Source organism: Plecotus auritus (assembly GCF_963455305.1).
Source record: "Plecotus auritus genome assembly, chromosome: 1".
Classification (NCBI taxonomy): domain Eukaryota; kingdom Metazoa; phylum Chordata; class Mammalia; order Chiroptera; family Vespertilionidae; genus Plecotus; species Plecotus auritus.
Window position 1 is genome coordinate 222,384,867 of NC_137770.1, and position 12,753 is coordinate 222,397,619.

The window sequence follows — 12,753 nt, forward strand, 5'->3', positions numbered from 1 at the left end:
GACTTCCTTCACCTACACAGAGGACTTCTAAGTGTGTAGTCCAGGGGCCACCTGCCTCTGTATCCTTTGGGTCAGAAGGGGTGGTGCTGATGCAGAAAGAGCAGGGTGTTACTCCAAACCTACTGGTTGAGTTATACTCTGGGGGCGAGGCCCTGGCATCTTCACCGTAAGGATTATTATGCACATTCTAATGTGAGAACCACTGATCTGGGTGCAGCTTTGTTATCCTCAGTGGTTATGCGGTCATACAAAGGGATGTTTAAATACAATCTCCAATAGTTAAGGCATCAATCAGGGATTTTATTATCCTAAAGTCAGGGAGAGTTTCAGGTGGCCTCTGAATTCAAAGCTGCTTTTACCTTTGGGTGAGGCACTATAAGGACATTTGTGGTGCTACCTAAGGATAGTTCAATTCATATATATATGTGTCTGGTAGCATGTTTTCTAGGAGCAAATTAAAATGCTTTGTTCTATAATGAGTTAACAGTGTGAACATTGCTATTAAAATCCCGTGACTTTCTTGTTTAGTGTTTATACTCATCTAATCAAACAAATTGAAATTGGATTATGGCTGTTACACAGGATAGCAGTTATTATCCAGTTTAAATGCAGGTCTGCAGGAAATAAAATTGATTTTTCTCTGTGCTACTTGGGGACATCACAGGTTATTGGTATGCTGGTTGAATTTTTAAATTAGGTTTGTATGGAGGAAAGTAAGATTAGTGGTTGCTAGTGCCCCACGTTGGGCTGCCAGTTGCAAGTGTCTCCCCCCACCACGTCCCGCGTGGTTCAGGGTTCAGGTTCAGGGTTTGGGCTCTGGCCTTGCTATCCCTTTTATTAAGACTATGGGATACACCCATAGCCTTGAGGCAGGCAATTCCAATAATAGCCAATCAGCAAGAATTTACATAAAACTAAAAGGTGGAAGTTGCTTCAGCTACCATTGTCTCAACTAAACAGTGGGTGGTTGGCTCTGACCTTTCAGAGCTTCAAGGTTGACCAGCCTTCTGGGTTCCTTGTCCACACCTCTCTGCTAGTGAGGACAATGGGCGGCTTCCAACAAGTGGTTGTTTTTTTATTTTCTTAATGTATTATGTAAATAAATGGTAATATTTTATTCTAATTAGGAAGTGAGATGATTTTTAAAAGTTGGATGATCTACTTCCATATTTTTATTTAAAGCATGTCAGGCTTTTAAAGTGGATAATAATTATAAGGAACAATTTTATTTTTAGAAAGAGGAAAAGAAACTAATAGAGCAGAATACCATTATAACACTCACTTACTACAGTAACAGCTACCTTATTTTTTAGGGAATGAGCAGTAATATGCACCAGAATTCACAGATAACTGAACCTATTTTTCTATAAACCAAACCTGTTTTTAAAAATTGCCTTCATTCTGCAAACACCTTTTGTGCACTTGCTCTGTGTACATGCCTGAAGCTAGGATTCAGAGTTCATCTAACAAAGGGCCTTCACAAAGACAGATGTTTCAGTACTGCTGACAGCTATGAACACAAAGAGATGGTGCCAGAGACTACAGAGCCAAAAATGATAAGCCCTGGGGAGTAGGGAAAGGCTTCACGGAAGAGGTGACATTTGATCTGGACCCTGACTCAGAAGTAGGAGTTTGCAAAGTGAAATTTATTCCTGAAGTTGTAAAGGCAGTACATGCAGATTGCATGCATGCTCATTTAAAAAGTATCTATAGAAAAATTTTAATTTATCACATTTGTTCATTATCCTATATAATAAAACACTAATATGTAAATCGACCGAACGGCAGAAGGACCGGTCGCTATGACGCGCACTGACCACCAGGGTGCAGATACTCAACGCAGGAGCTGCCCCCTGGTGGTCAGTGCGCTCCCACAGGGGGAGTGCCACTCAGCCAGAAGCCAGGCGGTAAGGAGTGAGGGGTTCTGGACTGCGAGAGCCCCAGACTGCGAGAGGGTACAGGCCAGGCTGAGGGACAGCCCCCCCACAGTGCACAAATGTCGTGCACTGGGCCTCTGGTTAAATATAGTAAGTACTTCCTGTGGGTCAGGAAATGTGCTTGCTGCTAAAATATACTGGGGGAAAGTCCACAAGACCACTCAGGTTCCACAGGTTACTGGAGGGACTCACAGGACTCACTGCAAGCTATTTTACTCAATTATGGTTTATTACAGCCAAAGGATAGGCATTAAAATCAGCCAAGGGAAGAGCTACATAGAGCAGAGTCCAGGAAAGTTCCAAACACAGAGTTGTCCTCTCCCCGTGGAGTCATGGACAGTGTGACTTCCCCAGTATTGATGTGTAACAATATGCAATGGAGTTTTGCCAACCAGGGAAGCTCATCCGAACCTTGGTGTCCAGAATTTTAATTAAGGCTCCATCACGAAGGTATTGGTGACTGTCCACGTGGCTGATCTCAGTCTCCAGCCCCTCCAGAGGTAAAACTGATGCCAGATGACCCAAAGCTCCTGCCCTAAATCACATTGTTAGACTATCTAGTGTGACCTAAGACCTCCAGCTAAACAAAAATACTTGTATCAGGTATGACATTCCATGGTCTTAGAGATCGCCTCCCAGAAGCCGAGGGCAAAGGCCAGACCTCTCTCGGTCAAGGTTGAATTTCTTATTATACAGAAACAAACTAGACATTACTATCCTATCTAATAAAGAGGGAATATGCTAATTGACCATCACACCTTCACAAGATGGCGGCGCCCACAGCCCCGCCTCATCCAGCTGGAGTCCCCCAGTCCCCTCAGCCCCACCTCATCCAGCCTCAGTCTCCCAGTCCCCTCAGCCCCACAGGGGAAGGCAGTTGGAGGCGATCAGGCCGGCAGGGGAGGGCAGTTGAGGATGATCATGCAGGCAGGGGAGCAGTTAGGCGCCCTGGCAGGGAAGTGGTTAGAGGGCAATCAGGCTGGCAGGCAGAGGCAGTTAGGGGCAATCAGGCAAGCAGGCAGGCGAGTGGTTAGGAGCCAGCAGTCCCGGATTGTGAGAGGGATGTCTGACTGCCGGCAGTCGGACATCCCCGGGTCCCAGATTGGAGAGGGTGCAGGTTGGGCTGAGGGACACTCCCCCGACTTCGTTCTCCCCCCCCCCCCCGTTCACGAATTTTATGCACTGGGCCTCTAGTAAGTTTATAAAATCATAAAGTGAAAGGAGATAAGACCTGTGAAGGAAAAGAAGTCTGGGATGCTTGGGGATGGGGGTGGGATGGACAGTACTGCCAGTTAAGATGATTTTCCCAAAGAAGTGGACTGAGGTCTAAAGGATGAGCAGGATCGGCCAGGTGAGCTGTGAAGAGCATTTCAGGAGGGGGGAACGAGTGGTGGAAAGGCTGTGAGGTGGGAAGTAGCTGGACGTGTTCCAGAACCTGGAGAAGATGAGGCTGGAGCAGAGAGAACAAGGAGGGAATGTGGTTGCAGTACTGACTAGAGAGAAAATAGGGACCAGATCCCAGGTGGCCTCAGAGCCCCTGAAAGTGATTATGGACTGTGTCTCCAGTCACTGGGAAGCCTTTATAGAATTTAAAGCAGGTGCATGGATGCTCAGATTTGTGATTTGGTTTTGTTTGTTTGTTTAGATATGTTTTTATTGATTTCAGAGAGGAAGGAAAAGGGAGAGAGAGAGATAGAAACATCAATGATGAGAGAGAAGCATGGATTGGCTGCCTCCTGCATGTCCCCCGCACTAGGGAACTGAGCCCACAACCAGGCATTTGCCCTTGACCGGAATCAAACCCAGGACCCTTCAGTCCACAGTCTGACTCTATCCACTGAGCCAAACCAGCTAGGGCTGTGATTTGTTTTTTTAAAGGGACACGTGTGTGGCTGTGAGACTAGCCACTCCTGAACAAGAGTGGAAGCACGTGACTGTTAGAAGATCGCTGCAGACATCAAGATTACAGCAGGTAGAACTAGGTGGCAGTGGAGCTGGGAGCGGGGACAAGTTTGAGAGCAGTCAGAGGTAGAGCTGATGGGACTTGTCAAGCGGGACTGCCTGTCGGCAGACCCTCAGCTGTCACATCGTGCCATCACCTGTGGGCATCTGGCAGCCCCATCTGATGATTTGTTGCTTCTGCTCTGCTGCAGGCAGAGAATCAGACAAACAAACTGACTGGAATTATGTGGCAGGAAGGAAGGGAAGCCTCTGAAGGTGACAGGTGCAATGGTGAAATCGGTTCATGCCTCCAGACTTGGTGATGTCTGTTTTGACTGCTAAACCCCAAGCCTCAAACCTACCACCCCCACTTCCAGTTTGGGCTGCGTTCCAAACAATGGTGGTTGCCAGAGCAGTTCACGGTAAACATCTCTTCTAAACAGCTGCAGTATTACTGGTCATAGATTCATGAATTAAATCATGCCCCTTTTGAAAGACAACCATTAACCAAAAGATCCCATAAAAATTGTCAACACAGAGCTTATTAAGTGTTGAACAAATGAGTAGATGTCTGATTAGACATGAACATTAAAAACATGAACATTGGCCCTCGCTGGTTTGGCTCAGTGGATAGAGTGTCGGCCTGCAGACTGAAAGGTCCTGGGTTCGATTCTGGTGAAGGGCACATGCCCAGGTTGCTGGCTCAGTCCTCAGTAGGGGGTGTGCAGGAGGCAGCCAATCAATGATTCTCTCTCTCTCCCTCTCTCCCTTCCTCTTTGAAAACAATAAAAATATATTAAAAAAATAAAAACATGACCATTGAAAAGTTTCCAGTACACCTGTGATGTGTTTTACTAAATAAACCTAGACAAGACCTCCTACTTATATACACCCTTGATTTTCCATGTATGTTTTATATTTTCTGTGTGTTTCCCTGAAAAAGGAGTGTATCGAGCTTTGAATATGACAGAAAGCTCGGCTGATGTCTCCTGCCTACTCCACTTTGTTAATTGTACAATCAAATAACGTATTCTCCCCCAGAAACAGTTAGAAAGAAGTACTTTCAGTACACACACACAACATAGTCAAAGACCTTGGATTTTCCTTTCAAAGTCTATTTTGGCCAATGGCTGGCCAGCACCCTTTTCTTAAAATGCTTTCGCTTAGCCGACTGGACACTTTCCTGCTTCCATGTGTGAGTCCTCAGCTAGCGATGACAGTGTTGGGATGCCAGTGACACCCTGGCTTCAGGTCGGCAGTAAACAAAAGGTGCCTTAAGAGAGGTGGCGATCAGAAAGGTGTGCAGGGGTGACCTACTGTTAAGGGCTTCGTGTAAATTGGCAGGGAATCTGTGAGAAGTACCTTTCAGCTCCGTTCAAAACTGGCTCTCTGATTGATCAAACCACAGCTTGCTTCTGCTTCTCGGTGGCATCGCAGGGGCTTTCGGGCTGTGGGTTGCCTACCGCCCTTGCCCTGTCCCCCCACCTCCACCCCGCACGGATCAGGCTTGGTCCTATTAGAAACCAAAACCCAGGCCCGGGACGTCAGCTTTCTAAAGAGGTTCGGTGGGTTTATGAACTTCCCCAGTCCTGGAGTCCAGAAAGGGAAGTGTTTATTATAGAATGGGGGTATGTTGGTGGTATGGGTGTCCCACCCTTCTTTCAGATTGCCCCTGGCCCAGCTCCTGGCAGCTGGTAGTACCTGGCGGGGCACCTGGCGGGGCACCTGGCGGGGCGGGGCGCGGAGTGGGCGGGGCGGCGGCCCGCGCGCCTCTCCAGCTGCCAATGGGCGGCGGCGGTGGGCGGGGAGTGCGGGCGGGCGGGAGGGCGACGCCGAGAGGCGCGGACGCCACTCACTTCAACTTGAGACCAAGGGACGCGCTGCTGTTCGAGTGAGCGACGGCTCCTAGGTTGCTGGTGCCCGCACCCCTGGCCCGGTCCCCAGCCGGGGGCGGCATCCCCGCCCAGCCCCGGGAGGCCAAGGTGAGAAAAGTGAAGGGGGCGCGGGGCGCCTTTGTCTGCAGGTGCACGCGGAGGTAAGGAACCGGCTGGAGCCCGAGCTCGCACGCGGGGACCGCGAGGCGGCCCGGGAGCCCGCGGGACAAAGGCTGCCCCTTCTTTGCCCGGAGTCAGCGCTTAGGGAGGCGTCTGGTCAGGGCGGCCTGGGCTGAGGAGGGGTCTTTCTGCCTCCTTGGAAGAGGGGTGAGGGTGTGTGAGATGGGGGAGGGGGGGCCTTTTGATGCCTGCTTCCCCGCGCGGCTGGAAGCTTTTCCGCGGTGGCCTGTTCAGAGGGTCTGCGCTGGCGTTTCCGCCGTGGCCAGTGCTGTAGGATTGGGTAAATGCGTGCATTTATCTCCCGTGCCCTCTGGGGAATCGCATGTATGTCTTCTTGTCCATTAGGAGTGAGAAATTATCGCAGGGTCTGGGTAATTCAATTTTTTGGATTAAAAGCAATATGCTTTGATGTCGAAAGACCACATTTTCTAATCATTTTTATTATATGATTTAGAATATTGGTGTGACTTCCATGGGAGAAAACGTCTCAGATACCCAAAATGTAGAAAAGAAGCCAACTTACCATGTGCTTGCTCTTGCTCTTGGCATTGAAAGGGGAGCCTTTTTTAAAAAAGGAAGAACGTCATTTAAATATTACATACAACACTTTATTGGATTCTCGGGGAATATGAGGCTTTCCTAACTGATAACTGCTTCCTGTACCAATATTGTAACCAGGCATGTCCGTGGCTTCCCTAATTAATGTGTTGGCTGTGAATCTTTATTATTGCCCTGGGTGGGAGGCAGAAGGCAATCCATTAGTTTTTTTTATTTTTTTTTTAACTGTAGCCTGGCTTTGACTTGTTTCAGGAAAGGTGGGTTCTGGCTGCCTTCTTTGTTGTTCTCTTTGTGGTTTTCTTAGACCTGTGAGCAGTCAGTCTCATCTCCCGGCTTGCTCTGACACAAAAGCAGTTTATAAGTTTTCTCCCTAAAGTTCAGCTCTTTGTTACTGCCTTTTAGTTGCCACTTGCTTTGTAACAGGAGTTTTCAGGTGTCCCACAGCCTTTCCCAAGAAGTTAGAAGCATAACACACTGTGAGGAAAACAGCCCTAAATCTGTATTTGTCGGCTTTTTAAATGGCTGTGGCTGTGTTGTCCAAAATGAAATGTCAATAGGAGGCTGAATGGGGGGAAGAATTCCTACAAAGCATCAGCTGTTCTTGTTAAAGAAGGGGCAGTTGTCGTTCTTGGCAAGGTGAGCGAGGCTCAGGGTGAAGGCATGGGCTATGATCTGGTTTGGTCAGGAACCCCACTTTTCTGACGGCAGGTATATGTATGAGCTCTTTTGTCATTCTAGCAGGTCCTAGCTTTTGAGCAATGGGAATAACTTTAACAAGTATTCATTAAACACCTACTATATATGCCGGGCATTGGCAATAATGATTAAATGGTAAATGCAACAGGTCCCTTTCTGCTTTCTTGGCGCTCACACTGTGCTGGCATAGGGCCCATCTCAGGTCCTCTGAAATTGTGGATGACACTGAGAAGTGAGAGAATGTTGCCGCTGGCTGTTGCCCTGGAGATCAGTTGAGTCCAGAGCTGCAAGTGCAAACAGGTGTGCCGAGGACACCTCCACTCCAAGGGTGGCGGTGTTAACCAGAGGAGTGGTCATTGTGCACTGGGATTGTCTTCTTGAAACTGCTAGCCTTGGTCAGGGATACCTCTAAAGAGCCTGGGACTGCAAGGAGGGCCAGAAGCTGAGGTCTGAAAGAGTTTGAACATGGCTTTGTATATTTGGATGTGATAATTCCAGTCTGTTTAGAAAACTGTCAGTCATGCAGTCTCCTAGTCTCACCTCAATAACCTTCATCTTCAGCAGGCGCTTGGGGAGATGAATTTCATTCTGAAGCACTGACTGAGCAAAGCTTTACATCTGTCTACAGTCTCCCAAGTGTGAAGAGGTGACTCCTAGGTTTAGAGACCTGGGATACAAGTGGGAAAACCCAGTTTATTCTCTCTCAGACTTTTCTACAAATCCCTAGCGTCACATGAAAACATATTAAATAGTAGTGTAACTTGTTTTTGTTTTTTCTAAGTGCCTATTTTAAACACTTATGAATATAACATTTTTGAGAAATTCTTAGACCTTTTTAGTCTTTTCTGGTCCTAACATACCACCTGGCATAGGATGCTCTCCATAAATAACTGAATTGTTGAATGGGCAGATGAATGAATATAAATAAAATATTTTATTTTCTATTTATAGGGTTTAACTATGACCATTACATGTACTTGACAGATTAATTTGCTGTTCAGCAGATACGGGACATCTGTATGTCAGGCATCTTGTGAGGTATGTGAGGGAATGAGACAGGCAAGATTCAAAGAGGCAGGAGATAAGCCAGAAAAACAATTCAGAAGCAAGATGATATAGATTAGGATATATGCCATGAAGACACTCAATAGCACAATGCAACAAAAAGTAGCTCAATGGGTATAGGACCCACCAAGAGGCAACCTATCCTAGGAGGGGACAATTGAGCTGAGCTTGAAGGTTGAGAAGAAGCCAGGCCTGTGGGGAGCAAGTAGGAAGGTCTGAGGAAGGGGAGCACTTAGCGTGTTCCAGGATCTGAAAGGAGGCCAGCGTGGTTGAGCAGGAGGAATGAGGCCAGTGGTGTGCTCCGGGATGGGAGAGGTAGGTGGGGACAAGATCCTACTTTCTGTCTGTGGTTCAAGGTTTGGGTTTTCTTGTTAATGCCATGAGAAGCCTTTGAAGGGTGGTAACCAGGGCAGTGTCATGATCTGATTTATTTCATTAAAAATATCTCAGTGAATGCTGTTAAGGGGAATGGATGTCAGGGGCAGAGGTGAAAGCTGGAGGACCAGTTAGCAAGTCCTGGTCCAGGGAAGATCAAAGTCATGGCAGAGGGGATGAAGAGGAGCAAGTGTGGAGATTGAACTGGCAGGATTGGGTGTAGAAGATGCAGGAAGTGGAATAAATTAGGACCACACCTGGAATTTTAGATTTATTGTTTATCTCTGTTAGAAATGCATATTAATAGGAATAATGACTGTATAAGGACAAATACTCAATGTAACAACTCACTTTCAGTTGTATCAAGACCTTGACTTAATTTTGTTTTATTCTCCACTGTGGATGAGTGGACATAGCCAGTGGATGCTATGCATTTGGCCATTATTCTAAGATGTTTTCACCCTGGACTACCTTTCTCACCTGATTATCAGACCTTTGAGCATTTTCTTTGTTCTGCCATAAAACTAAAGGATCAGAGTAAGAAAGAAGATAGGTTTAAGCTTTAGTCTATAAAAAATAACTCTTCCTTTGCTCCTAGTTTTTAAGAAACCATTGACAATTGCATTTGAAGCTATTTATTTCACATGCAACATCCTACGTGGTTCCAATAACCAATACTCTGTCATAAGTAAAACTTGTTCCAATGTATTTAAAATCAGAAGTAGCAGCCCTGGTAGTTTGGCTTAGTTGATTGAGCATCATCCCATGCACTAAAATTCCTTAGTAACTTTGCTGGAAATGCACCGAGCACTTTGTGAGCTAGAAAACCCATTTCCTTGTATCTTAAAGCAGAGAAATGAAATATTTGGGTTCTGATAGGATATTTGGTGCCATCCTTCTACCTTCAGATTTGTGCACTTGAATGATTACAAAGGTCAGGGAACTTTGGTTCTGAACCAGCTTGAGTTTGATTTTGCAAAAAAAAAAATTTTTAATATTATATATATGTGTGTGTGTGTGTGTGTGTGTGTGTGTGTGTGTATGCATAAAATATTCCTTATGCAGAGGAGAAGGGGCAGAAGTGACTGGGGCTGCCAGCCCTCCTGATCCGAAAACCTAGACTGGTTACCCTATGCGAGTTTTTCTGGGGATGAATAAATTATGACAGTTAAAATAATTATGGTAGAGGAAAAGCAGCTGAGAGCACAGTTGACAATTGGGGCCGATTTGGCCTGATTCTGTCATGTCAAAGCATGCATCTGTTTGCCAGGTTACATGAAAATGCTATTTTCAAGTAGTCCAGTGTGTTTTGTTTTTCATTTTTCTCCCCCTGGCCCCCTTAAGCATTCTAAGAAGAGTCACAGCCTGCTGGTGACCTTCGTGAAATAAATGAACGGGGCAGAGCTCTGTGTGAATTCTGGTTCTCGTGTTGGATGTCCATGTAAAATGTCAGCTGAGTGGAAGGTTTCTTCGGTTCTAAAGAAGATACAAATTGGAAGGGACCTCTTATTCCTGCGTCTGGGTGGGATAGCTTCTAGCTGGCCCCGGAGTTTGTCCCCTATAACAAGGATTATTCCAGCTGCTCAAGCTAGTTGCACAGGTGTGATGCAAACTTGTTGTAATGCTCTGCATTACCATCTTGAAATCCTTAATAATTTTTCCACATGGGGCCTCGCATTTTCATTACTGGTCCTAATCTCTTTGTCCACATTGTATGTTGCATGCCTGAGTCAGGTTGTCATCTAAGCAGGGTTCTCCACCTTTTCTGGAAAAGACCAGATTTTAAATATTTGGGGCTTTGGGGCCGAATGGTCTCTGTTGCATCTACTCAACTCTGTCATTGTAGCACAAAAGCAGCCACGGAAAATAGTGGGTAGATGGGTGCGGCTGTGTTTCAGTGACATCTTGTTTCTAAAAACAGGCAGAGGGTAGGTGGTTTATGATCCAGGGACCATAGTTTGCATCCCCTGATTTAAAGGACTTGAATGGAACCCACAGTGACAACTGAAATAGGGACCTTGTCCTTTGGAAGTAAGAAGTCTCGGTCACCTTTTGGCCAGCTTTGTGGTATTCTGAAAACCAGACTTGAGACTTCCTGGAGAAGGGTGGGCTGTGATAAACCATTATTCAAACATCCCAAGCCCACACTTGAGCTTCTTCAAGATGGTATGTTTGTTTGTCAAATACTAACAAATATGGACAATAATAGGAAGGTAAACTCAGTAAAAATAGGACGCTACTGTCATGGAATTGTGGTTTTTGTTTTTTTAGTATTATCATATTTGACAGAAAAGAAAAAAAGATGATGAAACAAGGAGACTAGCTGCATATAAAATGTAACCTTGCCCTAACTGGTTTGGCTCAGTGGATAGAGCGTCGGCCTGCGGACTGAGGGGTCCTGGGTTCGATTCCGGCCAAGGGCATGTGCCTTGGTTACGGGCACATCCCCAGCTGATCCATGTTTCTCTCTCATCGATGTTTCTAACTCTCTATCCCTCTCCCTTCCTCTCTGTAAAAAAATCAATAAAAAATATATTTATTTATGCCCTGACTGGTTTGGCTCAGTGGATAAAGCCTCGTCCTGTAGACTGAAGGGTCCCAGGTTCGATTCCAGCCAAGGGTATGTACCTTGGTTGCGGGCACATCCCCAGTAGGGGGTGTGCAGGAGGCAGCTGATCGATGTTTCTCTCTCATCGATGTTTCTAGCTCTCTATCCCTCTCCCTTCCTCTCTGTAAAAAAACAATAAAATATATTTAAAATATATATATATATACATATATATATATATATATATATATATATATATATATATATATATATAAAATGTAACTTTATTGCCCGGACTGTGTTGCTCAGTGGTTGAGCATTGTCCCATGAACCAGGAGTTCACAGTCCGATTCCCTGTCAGGGCACATGTCCAGGTTACGGGCTCAATGCCCAGTAGGGGGAGTGCAGGAGGCAGCCGATAATGTTTCTCTCTCATTGATATTTCTCTCTATCCCTCTTCCTTCCTCTCTCTAAAAATCAATTAAAAATATATTTTTAAGAAAATAACCTTTCTGAATAAGAAAGGTGTATTCTTTCAGCCTGTATCAAGAAGCTAACTCCTGCTAAGGTAGTTCAGGGCCTTGGGCTGGGGGGATAAGGTAGGGGGGTGAAGAAGTGGGGGCCCTCTTGTGCAGGTCTCCCAACTTCTCTGCCTCAGCCTTTGTGGGAATGCATTGCCTGGGTTCTTTTCCCTAAATGATACACAAAGGTTTATTTCTCTTCGGGTACAATTATTAAGAAAATTATCTAGGGAGTCAGTAAATCTTGATAGAAATCAGTGTACAGGGGGAATTTATATATTGATTTCCTTAGAAGCAGAAGCGCCGTTTTTCATTTAGACAGATGTTCTGAAGAAGGAATCTGGTTAGGGGCTCTGGGAACAAGATGGTTGTTCCTGCTGGAGATGATCAGAGTATAGATTTGCTTTGCTTTCAAATAGTCACAAGAGATTAATCTTTTCAGAACTCGCCTCCTGCCCATTCAGGTGAAATATGTTTTATTAACTTTGTTTCAGATGACATGAAAATGGAATATGAACTAACATCATTTTTAAAGTGATGTCTGTGATAAATAGTAACGGGAGAAAAAAATCCAGCCAACTCCCTTTTATTCACGACATCGTTCCCTTAGGTTCTTACCAACCTAATCAGGTATAAGGAGAAAAGTCCTTCGTTTACCCTTTTTAGTTATTTATTCAGTCGTTCAAAAATACTTATTGACTTGCCAAAACCGGTTTGGCTCAGTGGATAGAGCGTCGGCCTGCGGACTCAAGGGTCCCAGGTTCGATTCCGGTCAAGGGCATGTACCTTGGTTGCGGGCACATCCCCAGTAGGGGGCGTGCAAGAGGCAGCTGATCGATGTTTCTCTCTCATCGATGTTTCTAACTCTCTATCCCTCCTCTCCCTTCCGCTCTGTAAAAAATCAATAAAATATATTTAAAAAAAAAATACTTATTGACTACATATTATGCGCCAGGTAGGGGTGATTGAACAACACCGTGGGAATCATCAACCAATGGTCATTGGCACCAATTCAGTGCCAACAGAAATCCCCAGTTTGGGGTGCGGAGAAGAAGGAA

General features: G+C 45.5%; 1 protein-coding gene across 13 annotated transcripts in view; it reads left to right on the plus strand.

The window, feature by feature from the left end:
• The window catches only part of APBB2 (amyloid beta precursor protein binding family B member 2), a 433,025-nt gene that overhangs the window by 307,612 nt on the left and 112,660 nt on the right, over nt 1–12,753 (plus strand). The window contains exon 1 of one of the 13 annotated variants that reach the window (XM_080661209.1): nt 5,722–5,860. The exons of 11 other annotated variants lie outside the window; for them this stretch is intronic. The gene's annotated coding sequence lies outside the window, so the exon portion shown is untranslated. Of the gene's footprint in view, nt 1–5,721; nt 5,914–12,753 lie in introns of those variants that run through there. One more of the 13 variants, XM_080661210.1, reaches the window with a different exon arrangement.